The following is a 12322-nucleotide window of genomic DNA, read 5'->3' as shown; positions in this document are numbered from 1 at the left end:
TCTTTAAATTAAAATCATACATCTTGCGGCCTGTAACTAGCTTGACAGTGGTGCTTGTGCTTCACCATCCTGCTGAGGTGGGAGTTTTTCAACTTTGCTGAAAGCAGCCTCTGAGGGTTCGGTTTCTGTAAGACAGCTCAGACGCCTGAGACAACTGCTTGGTTAACTAATGGAATGTATAGACCTGCAAAGCCATAGCGTCTTCACCATAGTGGCTTAAAATGACCTGTCTAGTCCAGAATCTGATTCATATTCCCAAAGGCTGATGCCTTCTGGGTTTCATTCCAGCTTAGTTTTCTTAATTAGATTAATGACTCATTATTTCTGAACCAATTCTCATTATTGGCTCCATTGTTTTACTTTAATGGTTCCTCTGTCGAATGATGATGAAGGGGCTAGAAATAATTCTCTCTCTCTACCATTGGGGAATTCATCTCATCCAGACATAATGAACTCTGGACACATACTAAGAATATCAGAGTGAGAGCAGGGCTGTCTTTCGCATCTGGTTGTCTTAAATACTTCCTTCCTCATCGCCTGAGCCACAAGATGTAGTTTACAATCGCTCTGTTACGTATTGCTCTGCAGAAGTTTATCCAGCACTTTGCTGTTCATGCGTCTTGCTAGATATCCTCAAATAGAGCTTATCTACTCCATAATCCTCTCAGTGTTTGCTGTGTTACTTAGAACCGTGGGAAAAACCCAGCATATGTTTGCACAGTCTCTCACATAATACTGGCACCCTCCATCCCTAGGAAACATATTTCTAAATGTATATGAGTACAGCTGGAAATGAGTAGGCAGTCACACCGATTTCACAAGGACAACTCTTCTAAGATTATTGATCACTCTTTCGTTGCCCGCGTGGAAAGATGTACTACATAGCTGAAAAGGAACAAGTCAAAGGTTTATTCCAGGCTGAAAAGAGAAGAAAGGAAACACAAAGTTTCGGCTGTGAGCCTTCTTCAGGTGTCCACAGCTGAAGAAGCAGTCCAATGTCCAGCCTCATTATGCCACTATAGAGAACTGTTTCCTTCTAGCTCCATTTGTATGTGTGCCAGACCATATTCATCCATAGTGAACCATTATCATAGTACAGGGATTCATACACAGCAGCTAATGTTGGTAAACTGCTTATACTGTATCAACCTGCTGCACCCCAGACAGCCCCTGCATGACCCACAACCCCCAGCTACTCGCCATTACCGTACCTGTGCTTGTGTGTTCCATTTTATAGAATAATAATTGCTTGCAGTTACATCGCACGTTTCTGGACACTCCACTCAAAGCACTTTACAGGTAATGGGGATCCCCTCCACCCCCACCAGTGTGCAGCCCCACCTGGATGATGCGACGGCAGCCATAGTGCGCCAGAACGCTCCCCACACACCAGCTCTCAGTGGGGAGGAGAACAGAGTGATGAAGCCAGTTCAGAGATGGGGATTATTAGGAGGCCATGATTGGTAAGGGCCAATGGGAAATTTGGCCAGGACACTGGGGTAACACCCCTACTTTTTTCGAGAAACACCCTGGGATATTTAATGACCACAGAGAGTCAGGACCTCGGTTTTACGTCTCATCCGAAGGACAGCGCCTTTTTACAGTATAGTGTTTTGTGCCTGGTGTTCTTCCTCATGCATGCAGTTTCTTTGCTGAGGCCTGGTTTTACCGTGCAGGGATCACCACAGACAGAAAAACCTCAACTTTATAATTTATAAATGAGTTTTTTGGTTTTTATTGCACCAGCCGGGAACTGCGGTTGTCAAACCCAAACATCTGGTACAGGAAGTCATTCGTTGAAATCGCCCCCATGTTTCCGGATGTCCTGTAGTCCGAGAGGCGGGAGATGCAGGGGGCGGGGATCCGGTGGGGTGGGCTGGTCCGGCGGGCGCCACTCAGGACACACCGGCTGACCTCGGTCTCCAGGTCCGCCCACGAATCGAAGCACCGGAGCTGCAGGCTGCAGGACTCCCGGGCGCCACCAGGGGCACTGTCTTGGGAGGCGGGCAGAGCACTGGTCGCGGGGTCGAAAAAGTCGCTGTACAGGCCAAGAGACGATGGGGAATCTGGGAAAATCTGGGAAATCTGGGAAAAGGACGAGCACAAGTCCTCGCCCCTTGGAACCCGCTGTCCAGGAAAAATACTGCACCACAGGACGAAGAGGAAGTCGTCCACAGGTGGACAGGGCAGCCAGAGCTGATACTGAGGACGCTGTGCCATCTTAAGGGAGGGAGACCTACAGACATTAAGAGCTCCTTTTTATAACTGAAGAAAAGTATGGTTTCCCTTAACCTCGGGCTCTACAACCATGACCTAGGGAGCTACAGAGTCTTTTTATTTGTGCTCCAGCTCAGCTTTGAATGCTGATTAATCAGTCATTTGCTTAAGTGGTACACGCTAGGCTGTCTGTGAGGCCTCAATGCATAAAACACCTGAAGCATTTAATTCAGGGATCTCCCACCCTTGTCCTAGGGAGCCCCAGTCTCAGAGACTTGTATTCTCGTCACTGAAACATTACTTGCTTAACTGATTAATTGCTTAAACAACTATTCCTAATCTTTAAATTAAAGTTGATCTATAGGAATCTCAAGATTGCTGCTCACCAGGGATGGAGATGTCTGATTTAACACTATTCATCTCTTGGTAACATACTCTTGGTGATCACTGGGGCAAATCAGACCTTATTGTGATAGAACAGGGCACTAGGGGGTACTGAGAGGGTATTATCTTTCTGCCATGGATAAAAAGCCAGTCCATCTCAGGTCCATGCAGGACAATTTAGAACAGCCCATCAAACATTGCCAGAAGGTCTTTGGGAAGTGGGAAGAGACTGGAGCACCCAGTCGAAACACACATGCACATAGAAAGGACATGCAAACTCTGCACAGACACATCCCCAGGCTACAGAGTTCTTGGGGCTGCACTGCCAACCAATGGTGCCATCCATGTTTAACTGGATTAATGTTAAATATGGACCCCATCCATTTTCTAACTGCTTTAATCCAATACAGGGCTGCAGGGGAAGCTGGAGTCTATCCCAGCAAAAACCAGCACATCCCTGGATGGGATGCAGATTGGGCATTGTTTGTGCCGACACCAACACGCACTCACACCAGTTAACCAACCGATATGCCTTTGGGTTGTGTGAGGAAACTAGAGCCCCCGAAGGAAACTCAGTGGAACAACATAAAAAACTCCTACAGATAGCACCCCAGAAAAAGGCCGAAATGCTAAGAACTGAGCCACTGTGCTGCCCCAAATATGTGATCGAGAATATTGATTCCAGGTTCATCTGAAACCTAAAGGAGCCATTTAACTTATGATGGTTTCTGCAACTAAACTTAGGCCTCCACTCATTGTTTTTGCTATTGAAGAATCCCTGTAAAGCCCCTAGTGAGAAATTCCTGGTGTATATATATTGCCTCAAGAATTAAATGCCTTAAGTAATAAAGTCTGAACCAGGGCATTAGCTTTAATGTGTTCAATTGCTTTGTGCAACCCCCTCAATGCAAGTATCACGTAATGAAAAACACTTCAAGTCTTTTATGCATCTAGTCACAAGGCTACAGACTTTAAAGAGGGATCCATTTTGTTCCACATCAGCTAAACTACTGTAAGAATTGACAGGACCAACACTTAGGGTCTAGCCACTAATATGAATTAAATATAAAGGTAAATATTTTCCTGTTTCTCACAAAACCTTAGAAAAGGGTTTATGTTCAATGCTTGCTTCAAAATTAACACAAAATAAACAAATTCACATTGATAAGGGATTTTAAAGGTTTGCTAACTTATTAACAATCCCAGAATAATTCCTACTAACTTAGCAAAAAAAAAAATGTCTTACTTAATTGAGAGGACTTACACAATATGTACAATAATACATTGTGTGTATTTTATTCAGATGAGAATGCACTTTGATATATATAAAATGTCCTCATGGCATTGCTGTAACGGAGAGTATATAAGCTGACAGTGAGATTTCAAGTTTGCACATGTATAACACAAATCACAGACTCTGTTTTTGTATTGGATGCTGCACTCAGTCTTTCAATAAAGAACATGATAATAGCTGCACTATCCATACGTATCTGTAATCTAAGTGTTTATATTCTTCTACGTATGTGCTGAAGAGTTTGAGTTGACTTACCTTGAAAGACAAATAAAGAAAACTTGTTTTCAACCTCCTGCACTTAAAGACCTATGAGATTTATGAAGTGAATATATGTTGAACATATACTTGTTTAGAATTGAAATCGGCTTTAGAACTTTGGAGACAGATGATGTCAGGGAGTTTGTGATGTAACTGCATGGTAAACTGTCATGTCCCGTCAGTTCTAATGATTGAGGTGTTAACCTCGTCAGACTGTGCTAACATAAAATAAACCATTCTCTGAGAGATGATGAGATGCAAGTTAAAACTTCCAGTTCAAGCATCTCTCTAAGAACACTGCTTATGTGGTCATTCATGCAGTCAGGCAAATATAATAATATTATGCCACTAATCAGCTCTAATTACAATGCGGAAAATATGCTTATTGTAAGCAAAAATATGTAAACTGAAGCAAATATTGATGCCTCTCTTAAAATTGGCTATACTGTAAATATAAACCATGTGTATGAGAAATTTAATTTCGTTTACAGTTGTCGTGCCCAGCTTTTTACGTCTTTATCCTTCCACTCACAACGCACGTATAAAAAGACCAATTAATAAAGCACATGGAAAACTAGGAGTTATCGAGCGGAATTCCAGAAGAGCTGCATGTAGCTGGAGACGCTCCCCAACGCTCTGAAAAATGATTGATCCTTAGGTGTTTTTTTCCATTTGTAAAATCCCTTCTTCATAATACACAGTTTTAGATTGAATTATAATACAACGTGTCGTGTCGTCATACTGTAACGCGGCTTATGTAGGCCAGTACAATCATATTTAGAAGCATATGCGCTTTCATGCAAAATTGACTTCCTCATTACATGTACCATACTGTGGTTTATTTACACGCGTTTCTAGGCCGCTGCGTGTGTTTAGTTTCTTAAACGACGTAACTCTTTCGCATCCCGATGAAACGAACACAGATCAACTTTCTTGTCTGTATCAGACGTTGCCATAACAGCGCGGCGCACGTCTGTATACCAAAGGAGGTCGCTCCAGCACAGAGCTCGGTTACCCAGGCGGTATCGAGAGACTGACACTCACCCAATCTGCTTATCTGGGCAGTTTTAAAGGCCTTCCCCAGGGGGGGTATGGGGGAAAAGCATCGCTGCCATCAAGGGAAAAAAAAATCCTGAGATATCTCGTAATTACGAGATTGCAATGATCATTAGAGAGTATCATAACGCTTCTTGCACTGTGCAATGAAGCACCAAGGTACCGAGGTACCGAGAGCTCGGCTGAACTGTGGGTTAGTGGTTGGTGAGTCCGGCGCTACAAAATGCGCGCAGACTGAATTTCCGCCGGGGTTTAGTTTCATAATGAAACGCCACATTTTGCAGAATGAGAACTAAGTTGTAACCGTCTAGACACATCCTTAAACCAAGGACGGATTTGACTTGGATTCGATTCCAACGCTTAGAACTGAAAGAGAGTGAACGACAATGCAATTATCGATGAAGCATGCGCGAATGTACTCATATTAATTTGATAGATCGGCAATTACGTAATTACGAGACCGTGCATTCTCGCGGACTGTTACTGGTGTGATCATCGCGCGATAGCAAAGCCGGCCACACAATAATTACAAAATCGCCCCCCGACTTTTCAGTGTTTCGTGCGACGCGCACACTCGTTCGTGTTAATGGAGACGCGTGTGTGTCCCTCCGGGGCTAAAACTGTGTTCACATTGGGCACAAACATGTCATTGTTGAATAAACTCCAGTGGAAAGTCACACAAAGCTGGACACCGCCACGAATACAAAACCCACAGCAGTTCCAGCTGAGCTCTCTTGTAGCTGCTTCACTGCACAACTTAACACCGATGTGCATGCGATCAGACGATCAGACGTAATAACGAGATAGCCTGCGACTTTTTTTTCCCCTCTCCTTGATGGCAGCAATGCAATACGGAGAGAGAGAGAGACAGAAAAAAAAAAGACAAACTCGCTTTTGCCTGCGAGCCCCCCTCCTCTTACTCGGGCTCAGCTCTTGACATCACTTCCTGCAGTGGGAAATTCGGCTCCTGCTTCAACTTCATTTCTCCGTTACAAGGAGAGCAAAAAGAAGGAGAGGTGCGGGTCAGAAAAAAAGAGGAGGGGAGGAGAGATAGGAAACGGAACTTAGCAGGTTTCGGGGCTCAGGGAGAGAAGACTCGAGGAGGGGGAGAGGAGGTATGTGCGTCTTTTTTTTTGGGGGGGGGGGCTTTAGCCTTTTCTATGTCTAGTTTTGGAGAATGTCCATTCCTTCTCTCCCCCCCCCCGGCCCCTTGCAAGTTTGTTTTTTTCCCTTCCGGTCTTTTCGAGGGGGCTGGGGGCTGGGGGCTGGGTGAGGGGCCGGTCGGACTTGGCTCTGGTTGGGGGTACGAGTCGCGCTGGGCGAGGGGGGGCTTCTGGCGGACCGGTCCGGGAGTTTGGACACTACTACTGCGGTAGCGGCGGCGTGCTCCGGTTAAGTTGGGTGACACTACCCACCCCCCCCCCCCAAAAAAAAGCTGCTGCGCCTCCCCCCGCCGGCTTTTGTTGTGGGTTCAAGGTATATAAAGTAGCGGCGACTTCTCTCTTTCTCCCTGTCACCTTCCGTCGGAGCAGCGCGGTCAGTCCGACTTGTTCTTCGGTAGGTTCGGGAGACAAGCGCCAGGCTACTGCCGAGACCGAGCCGCCGTCTGGGACCGGAGACACGGGTACGTCTGACGCCTCTTGGAGTCGGCTTCGCCCCCGGGTCGCGTCTCCACGCAAACGCGCTGCCCGTTTCGGAGCTGCGAACCCGATAATATCGGTGGATCTGGGTGGGGAGGGAGGTCGTGTTGTGACACACATCGGGCTGTGACAATCATGTGGTCGCCGAAGAACACGGCGTGCAGCCGCGTCTAAACAGCGCGCACATGGTGCTGCCACACAGCGCAGACGGGTGGCGTTATTATAATGATCATTTTTTGTTGCCCGGATAGGATAAAACTTTACAGAGACACGCTGGCTCCGGGGAGGATGACGGAGCGCGGGTTGCATTCGTTTATGGTCCCGTCGGTCGGTCGGTCGGTCCGTCCGGACTGCCAGTCCCTAGGCTAGAACCGAGCCGAAAAACGAGAAGGAAGCGGGTGCTCTTGGTTTTGCACTCGGAAGTGAAGCGGTCACGAGTAATGAGATTACGAGCCAGGTAATGATGATACAGCAGGCCCGTGTTAAGCTGTTACGGTGTTGCACAGTCGGCTACATGCAACCTACGCAGGTTCTGTTGAAGGAGAGAAAAAAAAAAGACAAGAATTGCTGGAACAGTATTACGTAATTTCCAAGTTGGCAGAACCGGGGGGGTTAATAACGTTGTGCTTTTTCTGTGGTTATAGGAGATACGTAGATAACGTGACAGGCGACGCCACATGGAGATGTGTTGCGTTGAGAAACGTGGCGTAGAAATATGAGGGTGACTTTGGAAAGCCGCACGGATTTGAAGTTTAATGACGTGGAGCGCAGGCAAAACTTTACGTTAGAAGCCCATCTTCATCTGTTTTTGACACGCACAACAGGTCAATCAACCAGAAACTAGATCCCCACTTGCCACAACAAAAACCCTGTCGGGAATCGGCGATTTCTGGACCGTTTTCTTAACTCACGCACTTGTCTTTACAGCTGCTGTAATTCTCAGTAGAGAATCTGTATTGTTCTTTTTTTAGCAAAATTATTTTCTGGACCCTGAAAATGTCAAGGTATTTAGTTAAGTATGTGGGGCACAACGAGATGAAGGAATTCATGGCTGGAGAGTATTGCAACCATGGTTGTTACTTATAGTTTCCTTGTGTGTAAGCTTGTTTTACTAGATTGACTATAGCTGCACAGTGAACTCCATTCTCAATACAATGAATCTTTGCAAGCACTGAAGATATTTACTCCACCAAGTTTTCAGACGGAAATTAAGGTATTTCCTTGGAAGTAATTTACAAAAGGTGTGCCTTGTACAGTTACTGATGTCTCATACGATTAACTCTGGCAGTGTATGTAGAGTCAGGTTTGACTGTATCCATGCACAGCTCTGCTCAGTTCTGCTTTGTTCCGTTATCAGCCTGTGGTTGGCCTGTTTGAATGAAATGCTGAATAATAACACTTTCTCTCCCAGTAAATGTGGTTAAGAGCTTTCCAGCGTTGTGGTAAAGAATGTAACATTGGAGGTGGTCAGATGTTGGCTACTTTGACACGGCAGAAAACAGGATATCTCAGTGGTGCAGTGGGCAGCATTGCTGCCTCACAGTGCTGGGGCCCAGGGTTCGATTCTGGGCCTGGGGTGCTGTGTGTGTGGAGTTTGCATGTTCTCTCTGCGTTTGTGTGGCTTTCCTCCCGCAGTGCAAAGACATGCTGGTGGGTTAATTGGCTTCTGGGAAAATGGCTGCTAGTGTGAGCGTGTTTGCGTCTGTGTGGTCTCTACGATGGACTGCTGTCCAATCTAGGGTGGACATGACCTTGTGCCCATTGCTTGCTGGGATAGGCTCCCCCGCACCTCTGAAAGGGATGACGTAGTAAGAAAATGGAAGGACAGAAAACACTAGAAGAATCCAGGTCCACCTTTGCTTAGGAAACTCCATTTCCCCATACAAAAAAAATTGTATTCTCCGATGTTGTAAGGAGTCTTAAAGTGGGCACTCCTTTTCTCCGAAAGTCCCCTTTGACGTGAGTAGCCCTGGCTGCTCTGTTGTTTAAAAAGCGCCGAGTGAGTCTTATGTTCTATAAACATTGAACTCTTTCACACTCCTTGTTCGTCAAACAAGGAAGCCGGGCTTGGGAAAGTTAGGCCTTGGAAACTTCCAAATTAAACGACGACAACAACCACAAAAACCCATGACTGAGACCGCGGCTGGCAGCGAGAGGCTTTCTGACACTGTGTTGCATTCCTCTGACCCCACCTGTTGCAGGGGCAGTTGGAGGAAGGCAGCGCCGGCTGAAGCATGTGACTGGGTTTCGCTTGGCTTTCACTCCTGCTTTGGCCTGGGTTTCTGTCCGCTGACGTACCTGTTGTGTTGTTTCCAGGTGGTACAGACTGTGGGCATGATCAGGATACCTGAGGAGGATGTATAAATAAATAGGTGTAGTGTGGAAAATATCCAGTGCTGGATACCCTACGATGGTGCCAGGTGTGTACTTGTACAGCCTGCCAGCTATAATTATTAAATGACTGTTCGTTCCTCTTCTTGCCCCTAAAGCAAATGAATAGGTAAACACAGTGAGACTAAATGATCATTTTCTTTTCATTCCTGATGAAGACTTGTAGTGGTCAGGTTGCTGGTTTTTGTGGAGGTGAGCGTCGGGAGTTTAACAAGTGGTAATGGCAAGTTACATAGGTATAGGACGCTGAAGATTTTTTGTGCTTCCTCTCAGGTCGCAGCCTTGTTGAAATGTAAAAAGCGGCGTTTAGTACGTTGTGCTTTACAGTATCTCAGTGGGTGATGAAACAAAGGCATCACAAGCTAACTCTGCTCTCCTGGGTGGCTCAGTCTGGTGTGAGGCACTGTTTGTACTTGTTCATTGTCCATATGTTCAGCAAATTAATTAGGAAGCGGGTGTTTCAGGGTTCTTTGAGCCCTACAACAGTCTGACGATATTAGGCAAGTGCAGGCTGCCTAGTTTCGGAAGTACAAATAGTTGTAGTACGCTCAGTTTTAACTGAAAAGACACAGAGCAAGACGATCAAGATTTTGCTCGCTACTTGATTGCACAATGTTTTTTTATGAATGCCAGATTTCGGGAGGTGGTGTATGCCATTGAAACAATTCCTCAGTTTCAGCGGGATTCTGGAAGTGTTCAGAGCAGTAGGTCTGACTGGAGTCAGACAGTGTGAGAGTTATGCTTTCAGAATTATTCAGTTGTGTTACGTACGTGAGCTCATTTCAGCCTACTGTGTTCCGTCAACTTTCAGCTTTTTTGGACACTGCAGCTCAGCCACCTTTGCACATAGCCCGTCTTAAAGGTAAGCTTGATTGTAAGGAATTCGGTAAATTGCATGTTTCCAAGGAGATCCCCTGCTTGGGTCACACCTCAGTCTGGCTGGTTGTGAATCTGGCAGTGACAGTACCCAATTGTTTTGTTCTGTTCTGCTACATGGAATTCTAAAACTTTCGGTAATGTGAAGTGGCCCTTTGACTTTGTCAACAAGCAGACTTGTGAATACATCTCTTTTAATCCAATAGAAATGTTGCTCTCGATTTTGAGACAGTCTCGCAGACAAATACTACTTTTTAACTCTGCAAGCAGATCATGGTGGAACATTTCTGTGGTGAAATGTCTCCTGTACAACCTGTACGTATTACGCAATGCAGGGCAAATGTCATCTTGCTAAACTTGTTTTATTACATTTGTTTCAGTGGCACTTGTCACCCCCTGGAATTTGGCATAAAATCACATATGGAAGCTGTGCAGAGAAGTAGTGGGATCTTGTTGGTTCTGTTCTGTCTGTTTTTCAGTTTTAATTGAGCAAAATGCACACATCTGTATGTTAAAAACTAGGCAGCCTGCGTTTCCCTTGTAAAACCTTCAATTTGCATAACAAAAAGAAATTTCCAGGCATGCGCACCTCCATGTTCTGCAATTCAGAACAAGGCAACCAAACTTCCTTATTATATTGTAAAGAAGCAAACTCGTGAATACATCTCTTTTCATTCAGTAGCAGTATTGCTCTCGATTTTGCATGCAGATCACAGTGGACCATTTCTGTGGCAAAACGTCTGCTGCACAACCTGTACTTATTTGCTCGGCCATCGCATTTTATTAGTCCCATCGCGTTTATTATTTTATTATTATATTACAGCGACTAGTGAGCAGGAAGGGCTGCATGATGTCGCATTTCATGGGAATTTCGAATGCGAGTTTGCGACAACATGTCGACTTGCAGTACTTTCACAGAGTTCAGGGTGTTATGCTTAATTCGGAATTTTTAAATGTTTCCTACACCGTTCATCAGTGAATTTATTTTGTCACCGAGATATAATAACCGATCTGAGAAATTGGGACTGCAGTTCCCCCTTTAAGTCTAAAAAGAAACTTTTAGCATCCCAAATTCGTTTGGAACTTTGCAGTGCTACAAGTAAAAAAAAAAAAGAAAAGGCTTTTGCGGTCAACTGTACTTCTTAAGCAGTTCTCCCTGAGCAGCCTGTCTTTCTTGGAACTCTGCATGCCCGCTGCATGTGAAATGTTCAGGTTCTGTGTACGGGTGTGGTACCTAGCGTCGCTATCATCTAAGCTTGGGTGCATCAGTGGAAAGGGGCTATAATATAATATTCTTTTTCTGGAGATGGTTTTTTTTTAATTATTTTTTGGTGTCAGAGGTCGTTTTAAGCCAAGTCATGAGTAATCGGGACCTTAGCAATGCTCAAGATTGAACAAAGCAAGTTAATATCTTGATTGATGACTCGATGATTAAGGTTTGTGAAATTAGAGATGCGAAAAATATAGGAAATTGCAAGGGATGCTGTCATAGGAGCTGTCTCTTTCTGTTAAGTACACTGGTGTAATAGAGCGATGCTTGTTATCATAGAGAATAAGCACATACCTGGGGCTGTAATTTAAATCTGTTATTTTCTTAATAGTGTACACCTATTGTGTGATTAATTTCTAATGGGAACCAGATCTGGGTGGGTTTAAAAAGTGTGAAAGTGATACTAGAGTGTTTCTCTGTTTTCTTCATTGTAATGTGACATATGGTATCATATTGTATATTGCAAATGATAGGTGTTATTTATAATATTTCTTTCTTATATCTCTTTTTTTGTATCTCTGTCAGCACACCACACATTTCTAACAAGCCTGAAGGGTTGGTTTGGCAGCGAAGTTGACTTAACTTTAAGTTCTGACTGGTGGAAGTTCTGCTCTTGTCCGGAGAAACAGTGCTGTGGGAATGACATCTGAATTGCAAGACCCGGAGAAGAAAAAATAAAAACCGTCCTTGTGCTGTTCTGCAGGGCATGTGCATCAGGCCTTACCGATTGTAGCTTCACTCAGGAGCCCTTTTTATCATGTGGGTTAACACAGGCCTGATATAAAGATATAAAAATCATATGTATCTTCTGAAATACATCACTTTAGAAGGTGGTTTTGGAATATGAAATAGAAAACCTAGAAAGAGTTAAAAACCCAGAAGATGTACATGCAACTGAGCTTGAATGATTAAGAAGAGCTTAAGATGTACAGTTAT

General features: G+C 44.7%; 1 protein-coding gene and 1 long non-coding RNA gene across 5 annotated transcripts in view; one reads left to right on the top strand and one right to left on the bottom strand.

Moving 5' to 3' along the window:
• Positions 1–1720: 1720 nt before the first annotated feature.
• LOC148640226 (uncharacterized) lies at positions 1721–5186 on the bottom strand. Its single transcript, XR_015930651.1, has 2 exons — positions 4151–5186; positions 1721–2236 (listed from the first exon to the last, which is right to left on the bottom strand). It is a non-coding gene; the product is annotated as an uncharacterized LOC148640226 (long non-coding RNA).
• Positions 5187–6146: 960 nt separating this feature from the next.
• The window catches only part of LOC148640225 (beta-1,4-galactosyltransferase 3-like), a 40710-nt gene continuing 34534 nt past the window's right edge, over positions 6147–12322 (top strand). The window contains exons 1-2 of one of the 4 annotated variants that reach the window (XM_088621133.1): positions 6147–6324; positions 6742–6833. The gene's annotated coding sequence lies outside the window, so the exon portion shown is untranslated. Of the gene's footprint in view, positions 6325–6741; positions 6834–7048; positions 7307–9877; positions 10103–12322 lie in introns of those variants that run through there. The other 3 variants (XM_088621132.1, XM_088621136.1, XM_088621135.1) reach the window with 3 other exon arrangements.

This window comes from Lepisosteus platostomus, chromosome 26 (assembly GCF_059453375.1).
Source record: "Lepisosteus platostomus isolate fLepPlt1 chromosome 26, fLepPlt1.hap1, whole genome shotgun sequence".
Taxonomy (NCBI): Eukaryota; Metazoa; Chordata; class Actinopteri; order Semionotiformes; family Lepisosteidae; genus Lepisosteus; species Lepisosteus platostomus.
Note: the sequence above shows the minus strand (reverse complement) of the source record. Positions and strands in the feature narration are given on the sequence as shown.